The sequence below is a fragment of the Harpia harpyja genome, chromosome 7 (assembly GCF_026419915.1).
Source record: "Harpia harpyja isolate bHarHar1 chromosome 7, bHarHar1 primary haplotype, whole genome shotgun sequence".
NCBI classification, from domain to species: Eukaryota; Metazoa; Chordata; class Aves; order Accipitriformes; family Accipitridae; genus Harpia; species Harpia harpyja.
The window spans coordinates 36,480,771-36,504,774 of record NC_068946.1 but is presented as its reverse complement, the minus strand read 5'-3'; the positions used below and the strand labels follow the sequence as shown (position 1 = coordinate 36,504,774).

General features: G+C 37.1%; 1 protein-coding gene across 5 annotated transcripts in view; it reads left to right on the top strand.

Annotated features, from left to right (window-relative positions):
• Positions 1-24,004, top strand: part of CSRNP3 (cysteine and serine rich nuclear protein 3) — a 112,981-nt gene that overhangs the window by 37,762 nt on the left and 51,215 nt on the right. Inside the window, exon 2 of one of the 5 annotated variants that reach the window (XM_052792218.1) lies at positions 8,221-8,306. The exons of 3 other annotated variants lie outside the window; for them this stretch is intronic. The gene's annotated coding sequence lies outside the window, so the exon portion shown is untranslated. Of the gene's footprint in view, positions 1-8,215; positions 8,307-24,004 lie in introns of all 5 variants that reach the window. One more of the 5 variants, XM_052792217.1, reaches the window with a different exon arrangement.

Genomic DNA, 24,004 nt, shown 5'->3' with positions numbered 1-24,004 from the left:
TCAAGGCTTCTGACTTTTTTTTTTTTTAAAAGATCTGAGTACTACCACATTCACATTGCTGTTTTTCATATTATTCCCAGTTAAGCTACTCAGTTTGTTCACCTGCAGTGAGGCCAGCCTGACAATATTCCTGTGTATTATGATTATTTTCTTTTCAGCAGGATGGTCTCTGCTTAAAGGGCAAATGATTGCAGTAAGCCAGTCCTGTCAGTTAGCAATTACGAAGTGTCAAGTGGTTCCAGTAAAAGGCAAGAAGTACTCTGGGGTGTGGTGTTGGTCTGTGAGTTGGCTCTGGGAGATGGAGAGTGAAAGGCTCTTGTAGCCTTTGTTAGTCAAGAGTAGAGTTTTATTTTACTGAGTTTCATGTCGTAGGGAAACAACCTGAAATAATGTTTGGCGTGGAGCTGGACCACCTTGGGTTGGGGCAGAAGCCTGCAGATTATGTCTTTTTCCGAACAGCATATGTAAGACAGAAACTAATGGCAATATAGATTTTTAAAGGGATTTGCCTCTGTTTACAGTGCCAAAAATGGGATGTTGGGAATGCTAAGAACACTAACCAAAAGTCCTTTGAGGGTATCTCAGATGTGTGATCAAAGAAATTCAGTCCCCTTAAGCGGAGACTTGTACTGATTGTTCTGGGAAGAGTCTGTCTGCTGTTAATGTAGCCAATGTGTAGAGCAGGAGTCATAAATACTATTACTTTCCAGACTCTGACTGGATTGTTAAAAATAATAATCATACCTGTTGTTATAAGGTTCTTTGTTAGATTTGGGGAACTGCTTGACTCCCTACTTAAATTCACTGAAGCATTTCCAGCATGAAAACCTGAGGCAGCAGAGATTTTCCATTATCCTGTTGTTATGTCATGACTGACTTCAGTTTTTGCAGTTTCTATGACAACCGTGATTTTTGATTGGTAAAGAATAAAGTGCTAAAAGATTTTTTTTTGGACTGTACGGTATTTTTCCATCAAAGGAGTAGAGTGAAAACATCAAGATACATTTCGCTAATCAGTATTGTAATTGAATTGCTGCCTAAATGTGGATACGTATTTGTGGCAGACTCCACATACGCTAATTTTTCAGATAGAACAGATGAGAAAATAGCCCTATTACAGTTGCCAAATAACTTTCTAGAAAATGAATGATAATTTATACTTGCAATTTAAGACATTCTTATTTTTCAAATCATGTAGATATTTACATTCCCATTTTAACCCTTAAAGAAATCTACTTATCAAGACACGGCTCAAAGCAACACACCAGGTTGTTTTCTGAGATTCTTTGGCAATTTTTGCAAGTCATCAGCAAAATGTTACTTGGGAACTAATGATGGAATTTCATAAGGTGAAAGTCAAAAAAAGGAGAGAGAGAGGAACAAGAACATGACTTGATGGATTATAAGAGAACAGAGAGAGGAGTCAGAATGCACTGGTGAACAATTAGTGGTTACTGGGGAAATACAGAGAGGAGCTAATAAAGAGCTGATCAGGGTGGGAAGACGGCTTGTTGACTATGTTATTATGTATGAAGGAAAAGAGAGAAGGAGGTTTCCTGAGATGAGGAGCTTGACAAGCAACAGGGTGTTTTTCAGTAAGAGCAAGAAAGCAGTGGTAACAGATTTTACTTGGTAAATATGTCAGTTTGTAGAAAGGGCTACAGATTGGCTGGCTCATAACTGGGAAAAGAGGGAGGGCTAATGAACAGAATGAGAATGAGCCAGCTTATCAAGATCAAAGGAATTTAATGCTCCAGCAGTTTGCAAATTCTTAGTCAGTGAAAGTGACTCATCCTCTTTCACTACATTGATGTGTGTGGAACATATTTCAAAAACGCATTAGAAAATCACTGGGAAATGTTGATTTGGATTCTGTAGCACTTCCAGATCTGTTCTGCGTATATTAGTTAAAGAAAAGCACCTTGCACTGAGAACGTGTGTATAAATCCTGGTCCGTATTCAGCAGTATGTACTGTCAGCAGGTCTGGAACTATCTTTCACAGGCAAATCAGGGATCCCTAGTTCAGAATGATGCTAACACAATGAATTAAATTATATTTGCTGATCAGTTCTTGTCTGTGAGATTTGCTAAAAATTAAACATGATGGTTGGATTTTGTCCTTGATTTGTGATGCAGAATAAAAATTAGATTCACAATTGGAGTAGTATACCAGATTGAGTCTTAGCCACTAGTTTTAGACTTTTTATAGCAGTTGATATCTCTAGATGCTATTACAATATGCAAAATAATTTTAATAACTTTACAGTCTATAGATATAATGTGAAGTTTCTCTTTTCTCATCTGTGACATGTGCATGCAATTTTGGAAACACAAAATCACGATGACCATGGCTTTCTTGACAAAGAGGTATGTACCGAAGCCCACAGTCTTTAAAATCCTTTTGGAAGTTCTTCTTTTCAGCTAACTTCTAGCTCGGATTTGAACTATTATTACCCAACATCCTTTTCTGGAGAAACCATAAGACTGGGATGTAGATGGGCTTTATTTTAGTGAAGACTTGCTCCGTGGTCTTTGGCAAATAATACAGAATTTTAAAATGTGTTTCTAAGGGTGAAAACCTTAAGATGTCTTGGGTACTAAAAGTAGCTGTCCTGCTCTTCAGACATGAAGAAGCATTATGACAACATGTGCATACCAGTGAAAGCTGTGGGTGGCCTGATAACATTAGCTTCTGTAGGGAAATCATTGATGAATCAAATCACAAAGGAGGGAAAAATGGATTTTTCTGTTACCAGTTTATAACATCTAATAGCTTCATTTTTGTCAGAAAAATTTTCCTCATGCTTGCTTTCTCAAGACTGTTCTATCCTAACACTAGCTTTTATTCCTAGTGAGAGTCCCAGTGGCCTTTCAGCAGCTTTCTTTGAATTTGCTTTATGTGCTCTTCTAAAGCAAATGAAGCTTCAGAAAGACTATTACAATATCCTCTCTTCTTATCTAGTGCCATGTTTTGTTTCATATGTTTAGTACATGTTCTGCATTTCATACTGGTTTACAGCTTTTACTACCAGTCTTTAAAGATGGCTTTAAAGATGTTTTGAAATTTAAAGCCAAGTTAGAATTAGTGATTTTAACAAATTATATTGTTTTATTGTCCATTACTGTAAACCTTAACTAATTTGAGTATGTACCACCCTCAATACATGAGCCATTGGCTAGTTTTCTCCTTGCTGAACACTACTTTGCTGTTCTTTGCTCACACAAGCAATGGATTTAGCAGTAGGCACAACTGAGGGGAGTTAATACCAGAAGTACAGTGACATAAAGGCACAGTTTCTACTGGTAGTGAATCTTCTTTTAGAGGTTCCTTCCATCCAGTGGCTTGTTCCTGCCCAAAGGTTTTTTTCCCTGTCAGTTGATACAGCTTCCAAATCTGTTGTTTGACCATGCTTGTGAGAGATCTTAAGTCTCTAGCAGTGAGCTGGGAACAGCCTTCTGTGCGGTTTTTGTTTGGTTTGGTTGGTTCGTTGTTTTTTTGTTTTGTTTAGTTTTTTGTGGTTTTTTTTTTTTTAAATCAACTAGCAGTTGTGCTTGCAAAGCAGAATTAACAAGCAGATGAACTTAGGATTTTTATCTTCTCTTGGTGCTTCATGATGAAACTGTTCTAATGCTTACAAGAAAGATGCAACTATCTTCTGATCTGTGTTTTCAGTATTATCAGCCTTCAGTGATCAAGAGTTTTATATTCTGATTTTTCTTATGTCATTTGTATCATACTAGGGCTTTTGGCCCTACTAGGCCTAGACTTGGACCTGCTTAAGATGAAGGCCTGTATCTGCGTATAGAAAATACAGACAGACTTCCTCAGATAATTTAAAGTCTTGTAAGACAGCAAGCACATAGGGTAAACATGGAACTGTAGGGAGGAATGGATCCATAGAAATTACTGACCTCTGAGCAAAAAAATCAAAGAACTTTGAAACATTAGGGAAAAAGCAAAGTATTCTGCCTGCTGGAGGCTGTACTGGCTTCTTGCTTTCTTCTTCCTCTGTAGACCAGCATCATCTCCCACATGTATTACAGTCTTGCTGTTTGCTGAGATGTCCTGGTGCTCATGGCAGTCCACTGGCGTGCACCAAGCCTGAAGTGTATTGAAGATCCTGATCCTTACAGGAATATAAAGAAACAGAGTATCAATCCTCCCCCCCCCAAATACCCTAGTGACGTTTTCAGCAGCTCCAGTTAGGAGAATATATACAAACTATTATTTCTTTGGAATTTGTCAATTCAGTGAAGTAAAAACAGTTTATGTGATTTTTGCTAAAACTCTGATGGAAACCAGACAGCTTTCTCAAACTTTCTGTGTTCCATGATAGCTTGTCTGTTTGGCTTCCCAGCAATCTTGCTGTGGTGTCTTGTGTTCCTCTATCAGTGGTTTTGAGCTTGCAAGAGTTTAAAGCAAGTGAGGGTGCATGATTTTTCATTGATGCTATTCAACACCATTTATTATCATTCTTCTGTTCACTAAATATGTAGCATTTTTGTGTTTTGATTGTGTACGTGAATACTGATGCTACCCTACTGCAATGTATTTGTAGCACTAATAGCATTGAGGCGCATTGGTAGCATCCAGACTTCAAAGCTTATATTTCAGAGTTTTCATAATACCTGTTAAAAAAATAGGTTGGTAGCTGGTCTAGTCTGAACTCACATAATGGTGAAATGACTCTGTTCTAAAGGGGAAAACCAGTTAGCAGTTGTCAAGGGCATTGACTTGTCCTGTTATTTCCCAGTTCACTATCAAAGCCAACTAAAGTCTTTTTGTAACATGGAGTCTCTTGTATTTTAATGAATTCATCATCGACTATGTATCCCCCAGAGTAATAGTGGTGAGAAAGGTATTTTCACCATCAGACTGACTGAAGACCATACCACTTCCTCCCAAGTGAGGCTTTAGCTGTTACTATCCGTGGCTCCAGCCTTGTTACGACTGGGCTTCACTGTGCGCTTGTGTGCAAAATAATAATATGCCAACCCATTAACTCCCACTTGCAATGAATGTAGTGAATACACCATAGCAGAACTCGCTGTGTGCTTGTCAAAGCTTAACCTAATGTGAATGCTTTCTGAACTTCTGTATTACTGATATTTAGTGGATTACTCAGTATAAATATTTTTCTTACTTGCAACTTCTTATTAAGTTGTCTCCATTTTGGAGACTCCAGGCTTGAGATGCAGACAAAGATTAGATATTTAGTACTGAGAATTAGTTTTTGTGTATTTCCAACTGGTTAGCCGAGTAGTTTATCTACACAAGGATATTAGGGGATACCTTTGAAAAATGTTAAAGCAGGAGTTATGTTTGGAAGTAAACTAACGGTAATTCCAAGCACTTCTTTAGCTCTTTCTTATTTTAACTGAGGCGTGGCTGTATCTGTACATCACCTGCTACCAAAGAAAGCAGCCATAGGCAGTGGTCATCTGTAGAGCTATAGTTCAGCAATGGTTACTATGGAAACCGTAGGTGACCTACATTTTACCAAAAAGTGATAAAGTTTCTGTGATTTTTTTTTGGTTTTTTAAATGAAGCACAACTATTGATTTCTACTACTGTTTTTCATCTTTTACACATTGTTTTACTCGAGTAGTATTCTTAGTTTTGAGTGATCAGTGTGGAATGGACACAAAAATCTTGGAGTAGAGATACCATTTCATTGTTATGCTACTATTTAAAATTAGTAGAAATTGTTACTTTTGCTGTCATGTCTAATTGTATGTCCTTAGGAAGGAGGTAACACAATTTAATTAATTACCGTGTGTGTTATAATAATGTATTATTTATATAGCTACCAGTGTATGGTCTATAATGGCTTGCAGTGGAAGGGCTCATTCTTGTGAATTTATCTATTTGACTAACATTACAAGTCAGTAGGCTGCTGTATGAATAAAGTTACTCAAAGTTACAAGTTACTATTGGACTTTGAGTAAGTGTCAAAAATGCTTTTGGCTTTAGTAAATTCAGCTTGTCATTGCCTTTAAGGAAGTGAGAATTTTCTGAAAAAATGAGAATATACTGCAGACGTTGTTAAAGAAAAGAGCAGCTGGAAGAGAGGACAATGTGTGACAATTGAAATAAACTTTGAGTTAGCATTTTAAATATACATTTCTTACAATGCGATTAACATAGAAGGGTAAGTGTTGGGCTAGAGCACTTGTCTAATGAAGTCATTAAATGTTGTGATTTATCTAGAACTTTGGCTTGCAGATGAGCCAGGCCTGGATTTTCAGAAAATTTTGTTAAAACAGGTTCTCAGAGAAAGGATTTACATTTTAACATTTTTTACTTGGGTGGCTTTGTTGGTATTTAGATAAAAACCCTGTTCTACCTTGAATTGTTTATTGTACTTTGTAATGTGAAGGAATCTTTAGTTTCACAGAAATTAAGGACAGAGAAAAACTAAAATACAGACTTGTTTGGGACCAAATATATTTTCCCTCATTACTTTATGGACCACCTGCTAATTACTGAAACCCTCTCCCATAGCCATCAGAGTCTACCATGACATTTGGTGGGACTGCTAGAGGCTGAGGTGGGACTATACAGATCCATAACTGCTCATATTTTGTAGTCCTTCCTCACTGTTCACGTGTACAAGATCATATGCATCCTGCAGCTGATAATGGAACCACCTCCTGATTTCTCCTAGATTTCCCACTTTCTCTTTGCCCACGCATCTTCTATAGCCCTGTTTATTGCTCTGAAGTTCATACAGCCTGCTGAGTTTGATCTATAGTGTGGCATGCTGTGCTGCCTCACTTCAGTCATGTGTTATTAGATTAGCTACCAAATCATTTGCTTGCATACCTCAAAAAATAAAAACATTTTTTGTTTGTTACCTTCTTTCTTGCTCCAGAAAGCTCGAGTTGTATGCATTGTGTCCATCTGCGTACACTGTGATACATGCAAACAGCAGCAGTAGTAGTGGCAAGAAATATTAATGACCTGTATAAAACAGCCAGTACTAAATGCTTCTGGGAGTTGATCTAGTTTGCCTTTATGATGCAGACTTTAATTATCACCTAAACTTCCTGTATCATGATCAAAACCTTTGTTTTCCCAAATTAGTTTGATCCTAAAAAATCTTCAGCATGCCTTAAATAGAGGATGGCGCAATAGCATGTGTTGCACCACTGATGCTCAAGATCATAGCAAAGACAGTGTGTAGGAGTTGTATGCCCAGAGAGTCATGGCCTGTGCTGAAGGAGGATATGAAAATCACCAGAGGTCTAACTGGCTTCTTCATAATCATGTCGTTATGAACTAGCTATGAGCACAAAATACCGGGCACATTTGAAGTGTGTCTCTGCTGCTTCTGGCCATAAGCCTATCTCCAGCTGTGCTCAATTTTCAGTGCCACAGAAGAAGGTGAAAAATGATCAGTCAAAGTGTAGAAACCAGAAATGTTGAAATTAATATTCCTTTTGGATCCTCTGCAAGTTGAGCTGAAATACTTAACCAAGATAAGATTCTGACATTATCTTAAAGCAGGATCACAAGTGTTAGGGGCCAGAATAGAAAGTGACACCAATAGGCATTTGTAATGGCAAAGCCAGAGCTGTTGCTGGCTTGTGCCACCAGTCCCTTCTCCCTTTACCACAGCCACGTCCACAAGTGTGCAGTATGGATCAAATGGTTTTTTTCAAAAACTGTATCCAAAAATGTCTTTTAGAAAGATATCCAACCTTGCTTTAAGGACTTCAACAGATGGCAAGTCTGTCACCTGCCTTGGTAAGCAGGATTAATGTTTAATTGTCCTTGCAGTTACTGAATTTTGTTCTGTTCAGTGAAATACAGGGAGGTTTTCAGACTCCCTGTTGTGTCAGAGCAGAAATAGCTCATGTGTACCAGAAACCAAATGTACATATTGGCTGTGTTCTCAAAGGTTGTATGATCATTTATACTAAAAAGTCAGGTCTGCTCTTCTGAAATATGAAATATTTCGTAAGTTAGTCAATAATTGTTTGCAATAATTAAATATTTTAGTAAAATAACTTCTGTGACTTACTCATACATGTGACTCACATGCTGTTCTGACTTTTTTCCCCCTAATATGCTAATTGGTTTCATTGTAAACAAACTGAATTTTCTGTTCTGTGAGTGTGCATAAGGCATCACTAATACTTTGACAGAAATTCTAAAAGTTTGTTGGTATCATTTTAACAGTAATGAGACATGAATTTCATTTTTTTAAGAACAGATTAAGGAAATGTCTACAGACTGAAAACATGATTTCAGAGGTCTAAAAATCTCCTGAGAGAAACTGGCGTTCTTTGAGATCACAAGGTCAGTAGTACAGTAGCAGTTATTCACGTGCATATATCTATATAATTATGCAGGCCCAACTTCAATTTTGTACTATTTGATGGTACAAAACATTATATTTTACATCTCTGCAGAGACTTTATTAGCAATTTTAGAACAACATTAGTAAAAAATTCCAGTTTCCAGCTGCAACTTTATGTTTAAAAATGCTTAAAATTCATGCTAAAAGCTATTCAATTAGTATACATCTGCAGCTTCCAAAGTAATTAGATTTATACAGGAAAAATATTCCTAACTTGTTGCCTGTGTTTGTAAATGAATTAATTACTGCGAATTTCCATCTTTCTTCACTTGCTTGCAAAAGTATAGCCTGTTTAATATTTTGGAAGAGGAAATGCAATGTTATCTGAAGAGCTTTCAAAGCTTTTGTTTTAATTTGTCGCATCACGATGTGATTTATTTTTTCCAAAGACTGGAAGTAATGGATATGATTTATTCAGCCACAAAGAGCTAGCCAGCACATCTCAAGTAGTAAATGTGTTCAGAGAACTGTGTGCAATCAGTGTAATATTTTAATAACATCACAAAGTAATTTGAAACGCTTCATAAATAGTAGGAAAATGATGGTAGCATCTTCTCTTGGATGACGTGTTCATAATTTGTTGTAAGCTTTGCTTGGATACTGGAAAACATGTATAATTGTTATATTTTTAGGTGTTTGTTATTAGAATGTTATTTTTAAATGCTACATGTACTGATGAAGGAAAAAGCAGAAAGCATGATTGCAGCTAACTCTTACCCTGAAAGGTCTGTTTGGATTATGGGTTAACCATGATATGAATGCAGACATTAAATCTGGCTTTTCATGAATGGCTGTGGGTCTAAATGTAGTAATATGCTGCTTGTGTACAGCATCGTGTGGACATGCACATGTAGGGCGATAGTCCATGACCACAGAGCTACTGATCTCCTTTTACTGTTTACCTTATTGAATGTTTTTATAGCCTGACTCAAATGAACTTTTTATATGATTTCTTTTTACCTTATCTGGATTATCATTATCACACATTACTGAATGCAGTTGGCAGTTGATTCTCTTTCAGTAGCTTAAGACATATATTATGTTGTGTCTGATTTTGATTATCTGATGAGCTTCTACAATGAAGAGGCAGATGTATGCCACTTAATGAAGGCTCACTTGGCCCAACTTTCCTCATCTTTAGTGCATAAGTGAAGATGAATTCATTAGAATTTTCACATAATATTAATTTTAAAAAGAATAACACTTTCGATACTGAATTATTTTTCTTTTGCTATACGCAAGTGATGTGAAGTGTGTTCCTTTTATTTGTGTGGTTAGCATGCATTAAGGTGGAACTATAATGAAAAAAAAACCCAGAAAACAATACTGCTGACTTAAGAGGTGCTCCATTAAGTTAGATTGGTAAATGCTGCAGGAAGACTTTGCAAATGATCCTTGGTGTTACCATTGTTCCACTGCTGGGTGCAATTAAAAATGTGATTTAGAAAGGTAATAGACCAATATTCCTTTAGTGGCTGCATCAGAGAGGGGTGCTGTGGGGAATTTTCAAGTACCAAGTAATTTACATTAAGGCAAGCTGAATAGCTTACTGTTAATCTGTGCCCTTCTCCTAAACAGATAGGATATATATGTAAAATTTTGGGAAGATCTTCAGAAGCGTGTTATGTTTGTGTTGCAGTATAATAATAACTTCAACTGGTTTTGAATTATGGTATATAAATAAATCTTGCAACATAAGGCTTAATCATACAGTCGTTACTGAAGAAAAACTTTTGACAATAAGGCTTAGTATCTCCATGACAATGCTGTGTAACTTTCCTTTATTTTATGCCCCCGCCTTTTTGACTTCATTAACTCTTAATGGGTTTTAGAGATCAGGGGAGGCTTGGCCAGGACTTACTAGCAATAACAAATCTGTAAAGAGGTTTGGCAATTAATGGATGTGCAAGCATATAGAATCCTTTGCATCGTTCCTTCAGAGCATAACACTGGCAAGCACCAAAACCAATGCACTAAGCTCTGTTCTGTCTACAAACTGTAACAATTTTATATTAAAATTCATTTTAATTCAAAACTTTAATATTTACATGAAAGGAAAAAAATTATTAGGATTTCTTAAAAGCACATGATTTAGGAATCTAAGCCTCATTCTTAGACTGAAGGCTTGTCATTCAGTTGTGTGCTTTTATCAAATTTCTGTGAAATAACACTGTGTCACATTGTTCAATCTTTTCTTGGCAAGAGTAATAGTTTAGAGCTCAAAGGTACTGTAAAGGAACCAGTGTCTAACATAACCTGTTTACTGTATAATACTTGCCCTGATCTTGCTTATAATATTTTAACACTTATAGTTTTGTTGAAAATGGAAAAGAAAAGTCCTGCAAAGCAACCTGAACCAAATGCAAAGAGTGGAACTGTTTGTGAAATGTAGTTGCATGTGATAGGTAGGCCCCATGCTACCATTTTACGTGGCAAATCTGTGTCGCAGACTCAGTGAGTTGAACTTTTGGAGTCACTTGCAAAACATTCACGAAGAAGAAAGACTGTTACCTGCTTTTGTATGGGTAATGTCCAGGAGAACCTTTCACTCACTGTCAAATCTGTGGATAAAGAAAAGGACCTTAAGCAGCCCCACTAGAGGAGGCCGTGATTCTTGTAGCAGTCTGGACTCCTAGTCCTCCTGCCTGCTAGTAACACATAGCCACTGGATATAGGAGTTTGTGTTCTCCTTCATTGCCATGAATAAACATTTAGATAAGAAGACAGCTTTCTCCCTCCTATTTTTCTAATTCTCACAATAATGCATATAAGAGGAGAGCATGTGATTCTTGACTCACCATGTCACCATGATTTGATAAGAATCTTGGACCTGTTTAAAAATTGCCTTTTTAATAAACAAAGTGCTTCATTTATTTCAGTAAGCCTGAAAACATGCGTCAGATTTCTGGAATTAATTTCTTACATGCCTAAATGTTACCAAACTTGCAAACCTTGTTGATACGATTGTACCTAAAATTCTGGGTCACCATCAGTCACTGGAAGACATTTACTGCCTACTACTAATTCCTGGTTATACCTGCTATCATAATCCTGCAGTGTGAAGCCAAGCTTTTGTCATATTGTTCTGATTTGAGATGTGGAGGAAGGATAAGAGTTCCCACCCCCACCCTACTTCGCTGGTGCTTGGAGTTAGGTTTCTGGACTATGGAAGAGAAGTTGAAAGGGTTTTCCTTTTCCAGGCTTTATTTAGTAAATAATGTAAGTAACCTATCTAATGTGTGAGATAATAGCATAAATAACAGAAGTTATCTATTTTTTTGGATGTTTTTTCTCTGTGCCCTTCCTTTTGTGAAGACAAATTTTGTTCTATGTGCTTTTTAAACAGCAGGCTAACTGCTGTAGCTAATTCACAGGAATAAGCAAATTCCAAAACAAGGACAAGCTGGGAAAATTAATACTTTAACCTGAGATAGGTGGAGTCTGCACAGAATTACAGTGAAAAGTTTTTGCAAAGGCTTTTGTGTTAACCAATTAAGTTTAAAGTAGCTTTAGAAGTGCTTATTCTGCAGTTGTTTCATGACAGACTACAGTCTGCCAGTTCAAGTGTCTTGTCACTTCTGTGCCTTCTTCCTCAGGCTTACCTATCTTTTCCATGCTTTGTGGACACCCCCTCTACACATCCCTTCCCATACAGTGTTACAACAGCCTCTGGTTGATTTCTGCCTGTGGATCAGCCTTCCTCAGAATTGTTAACAGTCTTCACAGCCTCAAAAGAGCAAGTGTATTAAGGTGTACGCTTTGATGCATCAAGCAAAGCCATTTTTCCATTTCTGGAGTGGTTTCCCCTCTCTGTATCTTACTGGATTTGAATTTCTGTTTCAGTTACAGAGCAGACAAATGATAGAAATTTCTGCATATGTGTAAGATGACAAATACAGTTTTGATGAAACACGTTTTATCTCTACCATACATAAGAGGGAGGAATTGCTAGCTGGTAACAATTGTGTTTTTGATCCCCCGCCATGTTCAAACATAAGGTTCCTGTCCACTATTTATCTCCACACCCCCATCTCAGGCCAACAACAAAGGGAAAAAAACACAACACAACAAAACAAACCAACCCCCAAACAAAAACCAAACCAAAACCCATCTACAACTCTTGAAGTGACCATGCATTTACAAGGTCCAAATGGTGATGGGGACGAAAAATGTACATACTCAAATCTGAATCCACTGTCTTAAATGGAGGGGAGCAGAGAGACAGTATAAATCACTAATCTAATTGTGCTGGAACAGCTGCCCAGATACAGCAACTCTGAAACCTGTAGTAGAAACCTGATTAAGCTGGCTTTTAACCACTGTGTCATCTAACTTAGCTTTATGTGCTCTGTCACAGTATCTGGATCCAGTGTCTGCTTTAAGACTTTTTACGTGGTGGGGATAAACCCTGATGAGAGTTACTGCACAAGTACAGTATATACATCCCCTTCAGTGGTGCTGGCTTGGTGCTAGCATGTGTACTCACTTAGCACAGGGAGATCTGAGACGTGCAAAGATTTATCAAAAGCTGTAAATTTCTGAAGGAGATGATCCCCGCTATCACAAATGCAACAGTTTTCCCATGTCAGGATCTGTAAAATTGCAGGACAACTGAGCAGAGGATATTTCAGGAACAAATGGCACAGTCTTATTTTTAAAAAGGGCATAATTTAATTTTATGTGATGGTGCCTGCATTTTAATACATAGCATAATAAAGCCTGAACCCTTTGGCTGAGGTCAGCCTATCTACTAGTGTCTTCTTTTAGGAGTAGTTCAGAATGTAAAGAAAAATTCTGCTCTTCCTTTAAACACTTTCTGGCAGTTCAGTACAAGAGTTTTTAATCAGAAATCACAATGTATGGGAACTTGGAAGATTTATGTGACTATAAATTCCCTCATAGCACTTTTCTCCCTAGAAGTTAGAAATACAGAATAAAAAGATAAAAAGGCATGTGTCCTGTGTTCCCACTCAGAGAACAACTGCTACAAAATTTCTCTCGTAGTACTAGGGGTTTGTATTGTAGGTTGTGGGGCTGTGGTTTCCTTTCTGAGAGTTTTGCTCAGATACCAGTATTAGCTAAAAAAATTATTTACTGAGGATGGAGAACCCCAGTATTTTTAGAGCAAAATTAATTTATACATTTTGTACTTCTTATTATGCAAGCTATAAAAATGCATGAGTTGTCCATTTCAGCCAGTTTCAAAATCCTAAGTAATTCCACTGGAGAAGGTATGTATTATGTAAAGAATAAGCACTTTCATAGTATCTCTACTCTTTTGTCTTTGAAGATACAGAATTTGTTGAGAATATGATGTAGTGTTTGAAATGTGACCCAGGGACTTCAGAGACTTTTATTCTAGGCTCTAGAGTTTCCTTCCATTGGGAATTTGAAGAATTCATTAAATAAATCTGGCGAGGAGAGATTAAAACCCTCTTTCAGCAAGGTGCTTAAGTTATAGTCATGCTTAATGAGAATAACTGTGCTGGGACTATTGTTTTTTAATATCTATTATCACTCAAATGGGGCCTTAAAAATCCAACCATCTAAAATTACAGCAGACTAAATGGTTAAGGATGGTGATGAACAATTTCAAAAAAAGCATATTATTCACACTTAAATATTTTAACAATCTATTTCTCCCTACCTCTGTTTCTTCATCATCATCCCTATTATCATTTTGATTGTTTGAAAAGCATTATAATTCAGTGGTCCAGTTTAGTACTTAAGTAAGTCCTAGACATATTCTTGTTATTTCTAATCCATCAAGAGTACCCAACAGCTCCTTTATTTTCTTTATAGCATTCTAATGAGGTCAGAAGGGTCAGAAGAAACTAGCAAGAAAGGTCAGAATGGCTTATGCATGGGTCATTTTCTGTAGGCTGATATTCAGCATGCTGGGAATAGGTCAGGCTATACTGTTTGGATTGTGCAGCAAAATAATGACATGACCAATCTGACAAGTAGTCTTCATTATTCTTTCCCACAAAATGTATTTCCACAACTAGAGCAATTAGTAGGGATTATCTTTAAGAAGAGAACTAAATGGCTTTTAACCACTTTGTATGTACTAAAATAATGCTAGATGGTTTAAATTTTTCCTATCTGAAGAATTTCTTTTTTTCTTTTTTTTTTTTTTTAAATTCAAGTGACAGGATATCACCCTGTATCAGAAGAAACTACTTTCCCATCCACTTACTGCTATTACTTAGAAATAGAATTGTAAAATTCATATTAGGCTGAAATTTTCAGACTTGCCACTATAATTTTCTTTTCTTTTTTTTTTTACTTTGTTATTGACAAAAATGCAAAATAACTCCTGATTGATTTTTTATTATTATTATTATTATTATTATTATTATTATTTTGACTTGTTCAATGAGACAGATTCTTTCTAACTGGTGGTCTTGAAGTATACCTTTTAATCACTAAGAGCACAATTGTGGGATAAGTAACAATAAGATGTAGTTTGGTTTTGGCTTTTTTTCCTCATATGGAGGAGGAAGCTAGGCATGGAATAGTTACACTGCTTGAGGTCTCACAAAATTACTCATTAAAAATGGCTTTCAGGGTTTTAACTGTTTATGGAAACTGATTTCAGGTTTATGCTGCCAGTCTAATGCTAGCAGTTAAATAGGTTGTCCATTTTCCAATCCAGAGAAAAGTTTTTAAAGATAGTCATTAGTTAAAGTATTAATAACACCTGTATAGTGAAAATAACAGTTGTGTAGCAATTAATAAGTGCTTGGAAGTTTCTTTCTAATATTTCTCTATTAAGAATGCATGCTATTTGTTGCTACTTTTTATTCCTACTGTTGAATTGTACACAATCAGGCTATGGCTTGAGAATCCTTATTGGTTACCCGCTGTCTAGTAAAAATTGTCCTACATTGTATTTGACATTTAATGTATATGTGGGCCTCTGAATTTTTGGCTTTGCTTTCTGAAGATTTGGCTTTGGCTGATGACTGGGTGTTGGATAGAGGGTTCCAGTACGTGTACCACTAGCAGAGTCACCTTGTTTGTGTGCTTAGATTGAACAAATCACTGGATGGGTGGATAGGCAGGAATTTTCAGTCCAGTTCTGGTTCGGGCTACATTTCACTTAGCTGTCAGCTGGTCTAGTATTTTGGGTTTTGGCTTTCCCCACCCCCATTTGTAGTAGTCTGAGGTCACTGGTATATTTTCACCAAATACTCTGATTTTGTGTAGCAGAGTGATACCTTTCATATCTTCCACTTTTTGCTCAGAACACATTACACATTGAATTTTGCCTCTGATTTTGTTGGAGGGTTTGGATGCAAAGGAATTGCTTTTTATTACTTTTTCTTTTTTTAATGCATACAATTATGTTCCTAGCATAAGTTGGCGGTCAGTGTCACAGTGTGGTATTTCTGGTATTCTCATTCATTTAGTTTACTCTGTCATTCAGTTACTTTAGGACCCATGTGCCTTATTTTCTGCGCATAAACATTAGATATAAATGTATTTCCTAGATCTCAAAATAAACATTTTGGCCTCATCTTCTACAACCCATCTTCAAGAGTTTACCATGTTTCATCTTCTGAAATGTTGGCTTGCCTGTGCTTTTTTCCACTCTTGGTTCTTGTATTCCTCTAATTGCTACTCAGTTTATTTTCAAAAAGGCACTTTGTTTTTTTCCTTCCCTATCCTACAACTTTCTGTACAGTTATATTTTTAGTAGCCTTTTCATTTCCATCTGTACTTTTTCTGGCTAATCTGAAAAGAAAAAAAAATTATGATGCCTATGCTAACAGTAGATGTATCCCTCAGACTTTCACTGTAAGATCATTTTCCAGTAAGCAGTTTGTCTCTCCTCCAATATAATTAACTGAACTCAGCTGTGAAGCAAAAAAATCTTATGCAGACTTTTTAGCATTTTCCATTTCAAGTATCACAAAATCCTGGCCTTAAAAGAATACATTCTTGCTGTATTCTCATGTATATCTAACGCTGCTTCAAAAGTGATGTTACTTTGACCTGCTGATGCATATCTTTGTATCCCCTTTAACATCACTTTTTTTTTTTTTTACTGTCATAAATGTATATTCTTTGCCCCTGTCTCTTGAAATAGAGGCAAGTTCTTCTTGGTCTTTTCGTCTCCCGCTTTCCTGTCAGGGTTCATTAATATTGGTAACTGTTTCTAATGTTTTGGAGCAGTTACTGCAAATGTATTTCATTGGTTTTTAAATTCTGTTGTAAAACTCACCTTTGTCATTATGGGTATAAAATTTTCAGTTGGCATGTAAAAATAACTGTTACAAGATGACAAGTAATATCTCTTTGTTTTCTCTTCAATCCTCAGTCTTTGAATCCACCTTTGTTTCCTGCTTGACATTTAAGATACTTAGCTTCTAAGGCTATGTATCAGAGAGCCTTTTAAGGCTATATATCAGGTTATATACAGCTTTTAAGGCTGTTAATGCTGTCATTATTGTGGTGTGATAATCTAAGGATAACCACCTGGCAAGGTTTCTGGGGAAATTAGTATTTTTTAATTGGATTAACTTCTGCAGTTAGAAAAATAGGCAGGCTTTTGTGTGTATGACCCCTTTCTCATGTCCTCAAAGGGTGCGGTTTTCCTAGTCATCTCAGCTTGTCTACTCAAAGATACTGCTTTTCTCTGCAAACTCTGCCTATGTCATTTCTTGACACACTGAATGTCATGACAAGTCTAGCAATTGTTGATCTGCGTCTGTTCCAGTATGATTATGAGTTTAATTTTTTTACGAGTTGTTTGCAACTGCAGGAGAGGAATAAGATGATCAGCACAGAGTATGAGCCAATTTGCTGTTTTAAGTATGTCACAAGCTAAATATGATGACTTTTCAGGATTTCTCACAGTGCTGGAGATAATAAGAAAACCGCAGGATACAGAATGCACAGTTATGAACTCCTTGCTGTTGTAAAAGACGCGAAATACGTTTTCTGCATGTAAATGGGGCCACTCCTGTCTCTCAATCCAAGATACCCAGGGCAGCGAGAATGTCTTTTGCTCTGGAAAAGCAGAACAGTTGGCCCTGGCAAATCTTTATACTTCTTGAAATCTTAAATGGCTGAAGTCTGCATTTACAATCCTGTATCCTGGAGACTTACATAACCGCTACCGACAGTGGACTTAGGGCAGAAGGAGAGCAGTTCCAGGCAGGCAGCTGGAGCAGTGGTAGGGTCACTGAAATCTGCCCACCCCAGGAGATGGAATGAGACAGCCAAGGACCTTGACTTCATGCTCTTCAGTCACAAAACTGGTGAGTTCCTCTATGAGCTTGGAGCTGTTGATCTGGTAAAAGTCTGTTAACAGCAAATGACAGCTGGTGCTGTCAGCTTGCACCTTTGCTGTAACCTGGAAGGTCAAAACAGACACGTTGACTACACTCTTTCTAAATATCTGACAAGACTAGTATTGTCTCCACTTATCATAGCAGAAATAAACAGGGTCCTCATGTTCCTAAAAGGAAAAATATTGTGATGGAGACAGTATTATCCTCAGTGCTTGAAGGTGCTGGGCCAAAGGGATAAATCTGGTTGAGAAACCACATTCATTGCAGGAATGCCAAAATCACACTGAGGTAGTAATATCTTCTTTTCTGCAACATAGGAAACTGTCAGATGATGCAGCTTCCTATCAGGTGATATCCGTGGTGCCTACAGTCCAAGTTTTGTCTGTGCCATAAATTGGTGAGCCTTATTCAAAGTATTTGAATATAATCCTGCTTGGAAGTCTTATTTTTTTAATCTATTCACTGGAAACAATGTTGAATAATGATTAAAAAAACCCCAAAACAACAAAAAAAACCCCAAACAAACTTTACTCCACTGAAAGTGCACCAACACAACATAAAGAGGCTGAAAAAACTGCAGTCTTTAGGGATTGTAGCCTGACATACTCGACCCATGGCTATTACACTTCAGTCTAGGTGATAAGTGTATCTACTGAATTCTGTGAACAAAAATCTAACTGGAAATTTAAGTCCTGCAGCTGGTAGGTATCAAGCAGTTTAATTAAAAAAACCCAAACATTCCTGAAGGTTTCTGAAATGCTGAAATCTTGAAAGACATTTGGGCTATAAAAATGCTATAAAAGTCTTTATTTAGTCGTGATGGCTTTTAGGTAGAACTCTCAGATAGATCAGTCGCTTGATAACTGCTTCTACAAAAGAACTTCCAAACTTGCAGAATGTTGCAGAAATGTTGATCCTTGCACAGATTCAGGGCATGTGACTACTGCCGTTACCCTTTGTACTCTGGGAAAGTTAGCCCGAAAACACAGTGTATCTTTGAACATTAGTTGAAAAATGTGTAATCAAATTGTAAATCAGCAGTCCATTTTGGTCATTGAAGTCATGGATTTATATCAGTGCATCCTAGAACTGTCCACTGATTTGCTAGTATGAATGTGGTTATTTAAATACTGGAAATCAATCTTCTTATATGAAAGAAATGGCAGTTAGTATTCCTTAGAAAGCATATTTCTGAATTGGAGGGGCTTACTTTCTGAAGCTTTAGAACATTAGAATGACATAGTAAAAAGTTTGCTGTAAGAGTATAGTGGTTCAGGTTCTAGCATGATGAAAATTTTGTATATATGCTATGAAATTTATTTTGGATGCTAAAAGATATGATGAGATTTTTCATTTAATTTCTTTAACACTGATTTCAGGGGAAGTGAAATCATTCCCATGTTTTTAGGGCATGAGCAGGGGCATCTCCTGCAAATACTTTTACTTTCTTAATGTAGTCTGCTGTCATGGAACATATGGAGGAAAAATGTGTTGTGTTCTACTGGTAGAGAAGACTCAACATAAGCAATAAAAATCCCAGTGCTGTGCTGATGTTATCAGTGATGCTGGTACACAGACAAAGAAGTAAATAAAAATTATTTCAGGCTTTGCTGGATACACATAAGGGAAAGAAATCAATGCTGGCCAAATGGAAATGGACAGAATTAAAGGAGAATCAGCTTCTAGGCTTTAAAGGTTATTTGAAACAGTGAAAAGTTACCATACAACCTAGAATTCAGTGTCCTTTTGAGCTTTAAATGACAGATCTAAGGTGGTATGTGGGATGTACAAAGGTGGGAAGAAGTGTTGCAGCAGATTCACGTCCTGTGGAATGAGATCTTAAACTGATGTTTAGCAATTTAAGGCAGACACCTTATTTTAGAATTTAGGTATCTTCTTGTCTATAAGATTAAAAGTCCACTATGTATTTTATTCGAAGTAGTGCATTGAAAATGTCTTGTGTTGTAAGATGGGATGCTTCATAAACTAACTGCTATAAAATGTAAAAAATTGTTTACATTGCTGCTTAGATCTATCTGTGTGTCTTATATTTTTATTTCTGTCTCTGGTCAAATTAAAATACTTATGTTTATGGTAGACAGGAACAAATTCAAAAATTGTAACAATGAAAGATTCATTTTCCAGTGGAAGATAAAAACTAAAGAGCTTGTCTGCTCCACTGTGGAAATTGTGAAAGTGAGGAATGAGGCAATGTTGCTTGTTCAGCAACAGTGGTGCTCTAGAAAGTTCTGTTGATGACAAGTCCAGTAAGGAAAGATGGTCTGCTTCCTTCTGAGTGGATTTTACTCCTGTTTCAACTGTGTTGACTCAGTAAACTTCTTTTTGGTTTACTGTGGTATAAGGGGGACTAGAAGAACCAAACAGTTGGAGAAAAAGAAAAAGAGAAAATACTAGCTATCATGCTTGCTTCAAATGTCTCTTGATTTTATTCATTTTTAAACTTTTTGCTGGTCAACAGCCAGGTGAAATTTTAAGTTGGAAAATGATACTATGACAAAAGGTGTGCTTAGTAACCAAGTAAGAGAAAAGGGGTGGAGTAGGGAGTATGTCAGTTAATTAAAAACAAAAAAGCACCTTTGTTTCTCCTGTTTATGTCTTGCAATTTGTAACCGCACCAAGCGTAGCTCTGTGTAGTTCTGAATTACTCCCTGGCATGGATCATGTTGCTATGTCTGAGCTGTCATGGAAACTGGCTGGAGCAAAGCTGGTTTATGAAGCACATATGAGACAGCACCGGCAATCTCTCTTCTTAAAGCATCTGCCTTCTTCTAAGTCTTTATTTTTTTTTCTTTTTTTTTTAACAAGATAACAAGCAGTTTGCTCTTTAAAACAGAACTTACTTTGTTTTATTTGAGAAACTCCATGCTCTGCTGGTGTTTTGGACGATGGCTGTATCAAGCATTACAGCAACACACAATTAATTGTTTTGATTGTTCACATCATCTAATGCAGCAGCAGTCAAGAGATTGTTTTGCCGCTTGGCTATACACCTCTCAGTACATTAATTTGCCTGCCAAAGTTAATATGTTCTTTGATTTTGGTAGTTCACCAGCAGTTTTGAGAGAGGATGTGAAAGGAGAAAGAAACCCTGTATGTTTGCTACAGAGGAGTATTTTTGTTTGCGTACAGTAGCTCTTCTAATGCATAGTACCATTCAGTGGTACTTTCAGAAATCTGAAAGTAAGTGTGCTTTCCTCTGAGATTATCACCCTGGTGAGAGAGTTTGTTTTGTCTTAGAAAAATGGATGTATTGTAAGATGTAGCAAGACTATATCATTAAAACAGAGGTTATATTCAAGAGCTGTTGTGCTAAAAATCATTAGGAAGTGGTACGCTGTTGTATACCTCATAGTATGTGTAAAGAGAATTCACTGTTACTCTGTGCCTGCTTTGCACTACATGATTTAGGGAGTTGTTCCTGGTCATGGAGATGCTTTTTAAGATTCAGAAAGAAAGGAAACTATACATGGTGTCCTTCAAATTGACATGACAGGGCAAATGTGCCAGAAGTAGGAGTGAAGGGTGGCACTGGCAGCCTTACATTGACACGCTAGGGGTCACTGTATGAAGTTTGGAGATGAGATTGCTAAGGTGCCAGAAATCAGAACAGCTTCTCACAGGCCTGTCCTTCAGTTATAAGTTGCTTTCTCCATCCATCTATTGAGCTGAGGATGTCTTCTGATTTTCAAATAGATTTTGTCTGTTTTCCTGCATTTCACTAACTAGACTCTTATTTCAAAATACGGTTGTACTTCTTTGTCAAAAATGTCATTTAGGTATATTTGTGTAATTCAGGAACCCAAAGTATGTTATTCTTTCTGGCAGGCTACTGAAATCCATCAAGTCACAGTATTTAGAACTGAGTAGTCAATGTGGCACTTGAAGATAGTTTAGCTGTGACTGTGATGTATCCAGAGAAAGCAAGACATTTGGGGCCTGGGTGAGGAAATTTATTTGATTAAATGATATTTGGTCTGGAAAGAATATGTAGAATTCATATGTAAGATCATCCTACCTCAGTGTTACTGACAGTAACTCCAAATGGAGAGCTTTCATTAATACGACACCATTTTTTCTCATAGATGTGCATTTTTAATTCTGTAGAACAGCTTCTGTAATGGCAGAGTTCCATGGGAAGTTTGCAGCTGTGCCTCATCCTGAGCTCAAATTAGAGGAGTTTGCATGGGCAAGGTTTATAGATCTTACCAAAAGAGTGATCACAAACCATCTACTTCCAAACCTGAAAGCCAGTGCTGTGGCATTTGGAGTAGCTGCTGCTGTAGCTCATAAGATGCAAACCATGGCGTGCAAACCATGCTGTTTGAAAAAGCTGGAGTAGAGCATACATGGTCCGCTGAACACATTTCATAAATCCTGGACTTCAGATCTTTTTTGGCACTAGACTGCAAGAGAGTTTCAGCAAAACCCTCTTTTTCTCAGCTGGTGTGGAAGTTGTTGCATTTCTGGTGTACTTGGAGAAACAGGAGCTCTTGCATTTTGTTGCAAGGTACAGGATTCAGCCCTTTGGAATAACAAGGCATTGAGTGCAAGTTGCCTCTTTTTGTTTCATGAAATTGAATGGTGCTGTCCCAATAATTGTTTTGATTCATATCTGATTCATCCGACTGTGATAGTAGATACTGAACACCAGATTAACCTCAATACCTAACAAAATAATTTAGTTGTATAAGGTGGGAATGTTTTGAAGTTCAAATCATAGGCTTAGTCTGTTTTGTGATATATGGCTGGTTTGGGGTTGTTGCTGTTATGGTGGTTTGGGGGTTTTTTTTGTTGTGCTTTGTTTTGTTCTTTAATGCTGTGCAAGATCGGTATTTCAGTGCATATAACCTGTGTAAAAATATTCAAGTTTAAATGCATATAGGGTAGAATAAACTAGGCTTTACGTAATTATTCCTTACTAATGATGGAGATGATTCAGAGTCTGAATTTCCTTAGCAGTTCCCTTTTGCCGTAGCTTCTGTGGAATGGGAAAGCATAAGAATGTTCCTGTGAATTGCTTTTCCTACAAAGCAGATGTGGGATCTGACAGTTTATCCTTATTTACAATTTGTCAGCAGGTTCTTGATTCTGTTTTTGTGTGGATTCACAAGGAACCTTTTATTAGAGAGGAAAGAGTCCTTGCTTACCTTGACTCCCATGGGAGACCTTGGGTGGAAGAGACTGCTAAGCATTTGCATATCATTCTCCCACTGTTGTTTCAAAGAGAGTTGAATTTGGATTCTCCTGAAGAAGTCCTGTCTGTTACAGGGCGGGTACCAGAAAATATTGTCTCATTTGGACCTCTTCTTACTAGGGAGTGACAGGGGAGGTCTGGGTTCAGGGTACTGTGAAACTCTTGGGTGATCTTTAACTCCTTTCCTGGTGGCAAAAAGGCACTTCCTCAATAGTCTGTTTGGGCAGAAATTTAACAAAATGGCTCTGACAGAGAATTCCTTCTATTTAGTAAACCTGGAAGAAGAGAGTATGGGATGGAATATAATTTAGCTACCTAAAAATGTCAAGTTAGAATTAGGAAATCCCAAATTCCACTATGGAGGATTGAAGCTCCCCACCCCCTGCCCCCAACCTTGAAGAACTGATTAACTGAGCCTGCCTTCCGTACAGCATGAAGACTGCTTGCTGCTATTGTCTCCTGCAGAAACAACACTTTCCTGCTAACTGGTTTAACTGTATCATGTCCTTGAACATGTTTTCCTCTCACCTCTTTTCAGGATTTGAGAAGCGCTCCATAGTGTATATAATGACACCCAGAAAATGTGACAATAGTGCTCTTTTCCTGATCAGTTTTTGTCTTTCCATCTGTGAAACATTTGGTTTTTCTTTTTTCCCCCTAGTGCTACTGCAGCAAAAATGCCTGCCTTTTGTTTATGTCTTCCTACACTAGCATCGTGACATCATCAATGATAGCGCCAGGGGAAAAAATATGCATAGCTGTAGCTAAACCAGCTGTTCGTTAGCAACCCATCTAGTCTGCTTTCGCTTCTTCTCATTAATGTATATGCTGTAGTGTTTCCTTCTTAAGAGATGTAGAAGGTTCTCAGCCACAAACCATCTGCTCGGTCCGTGTCTTTGGGTAAATAAAAATGGTGGCACTTTAAAATACACTCATTCTTGATAATGGAATTTTTTATTAATCGAAATGAATGTGAGAGTCTAGAAGATATTCATCACTGGATTTAGTTGTGGGTAATTCTGAATCCTTTACTACTTATCTTTTATGATTCAGTGGAATTATAGAGACTGCATATCAACTTTTAGAAAACCTTAATAATACACAATGAGCAAGATGCCGA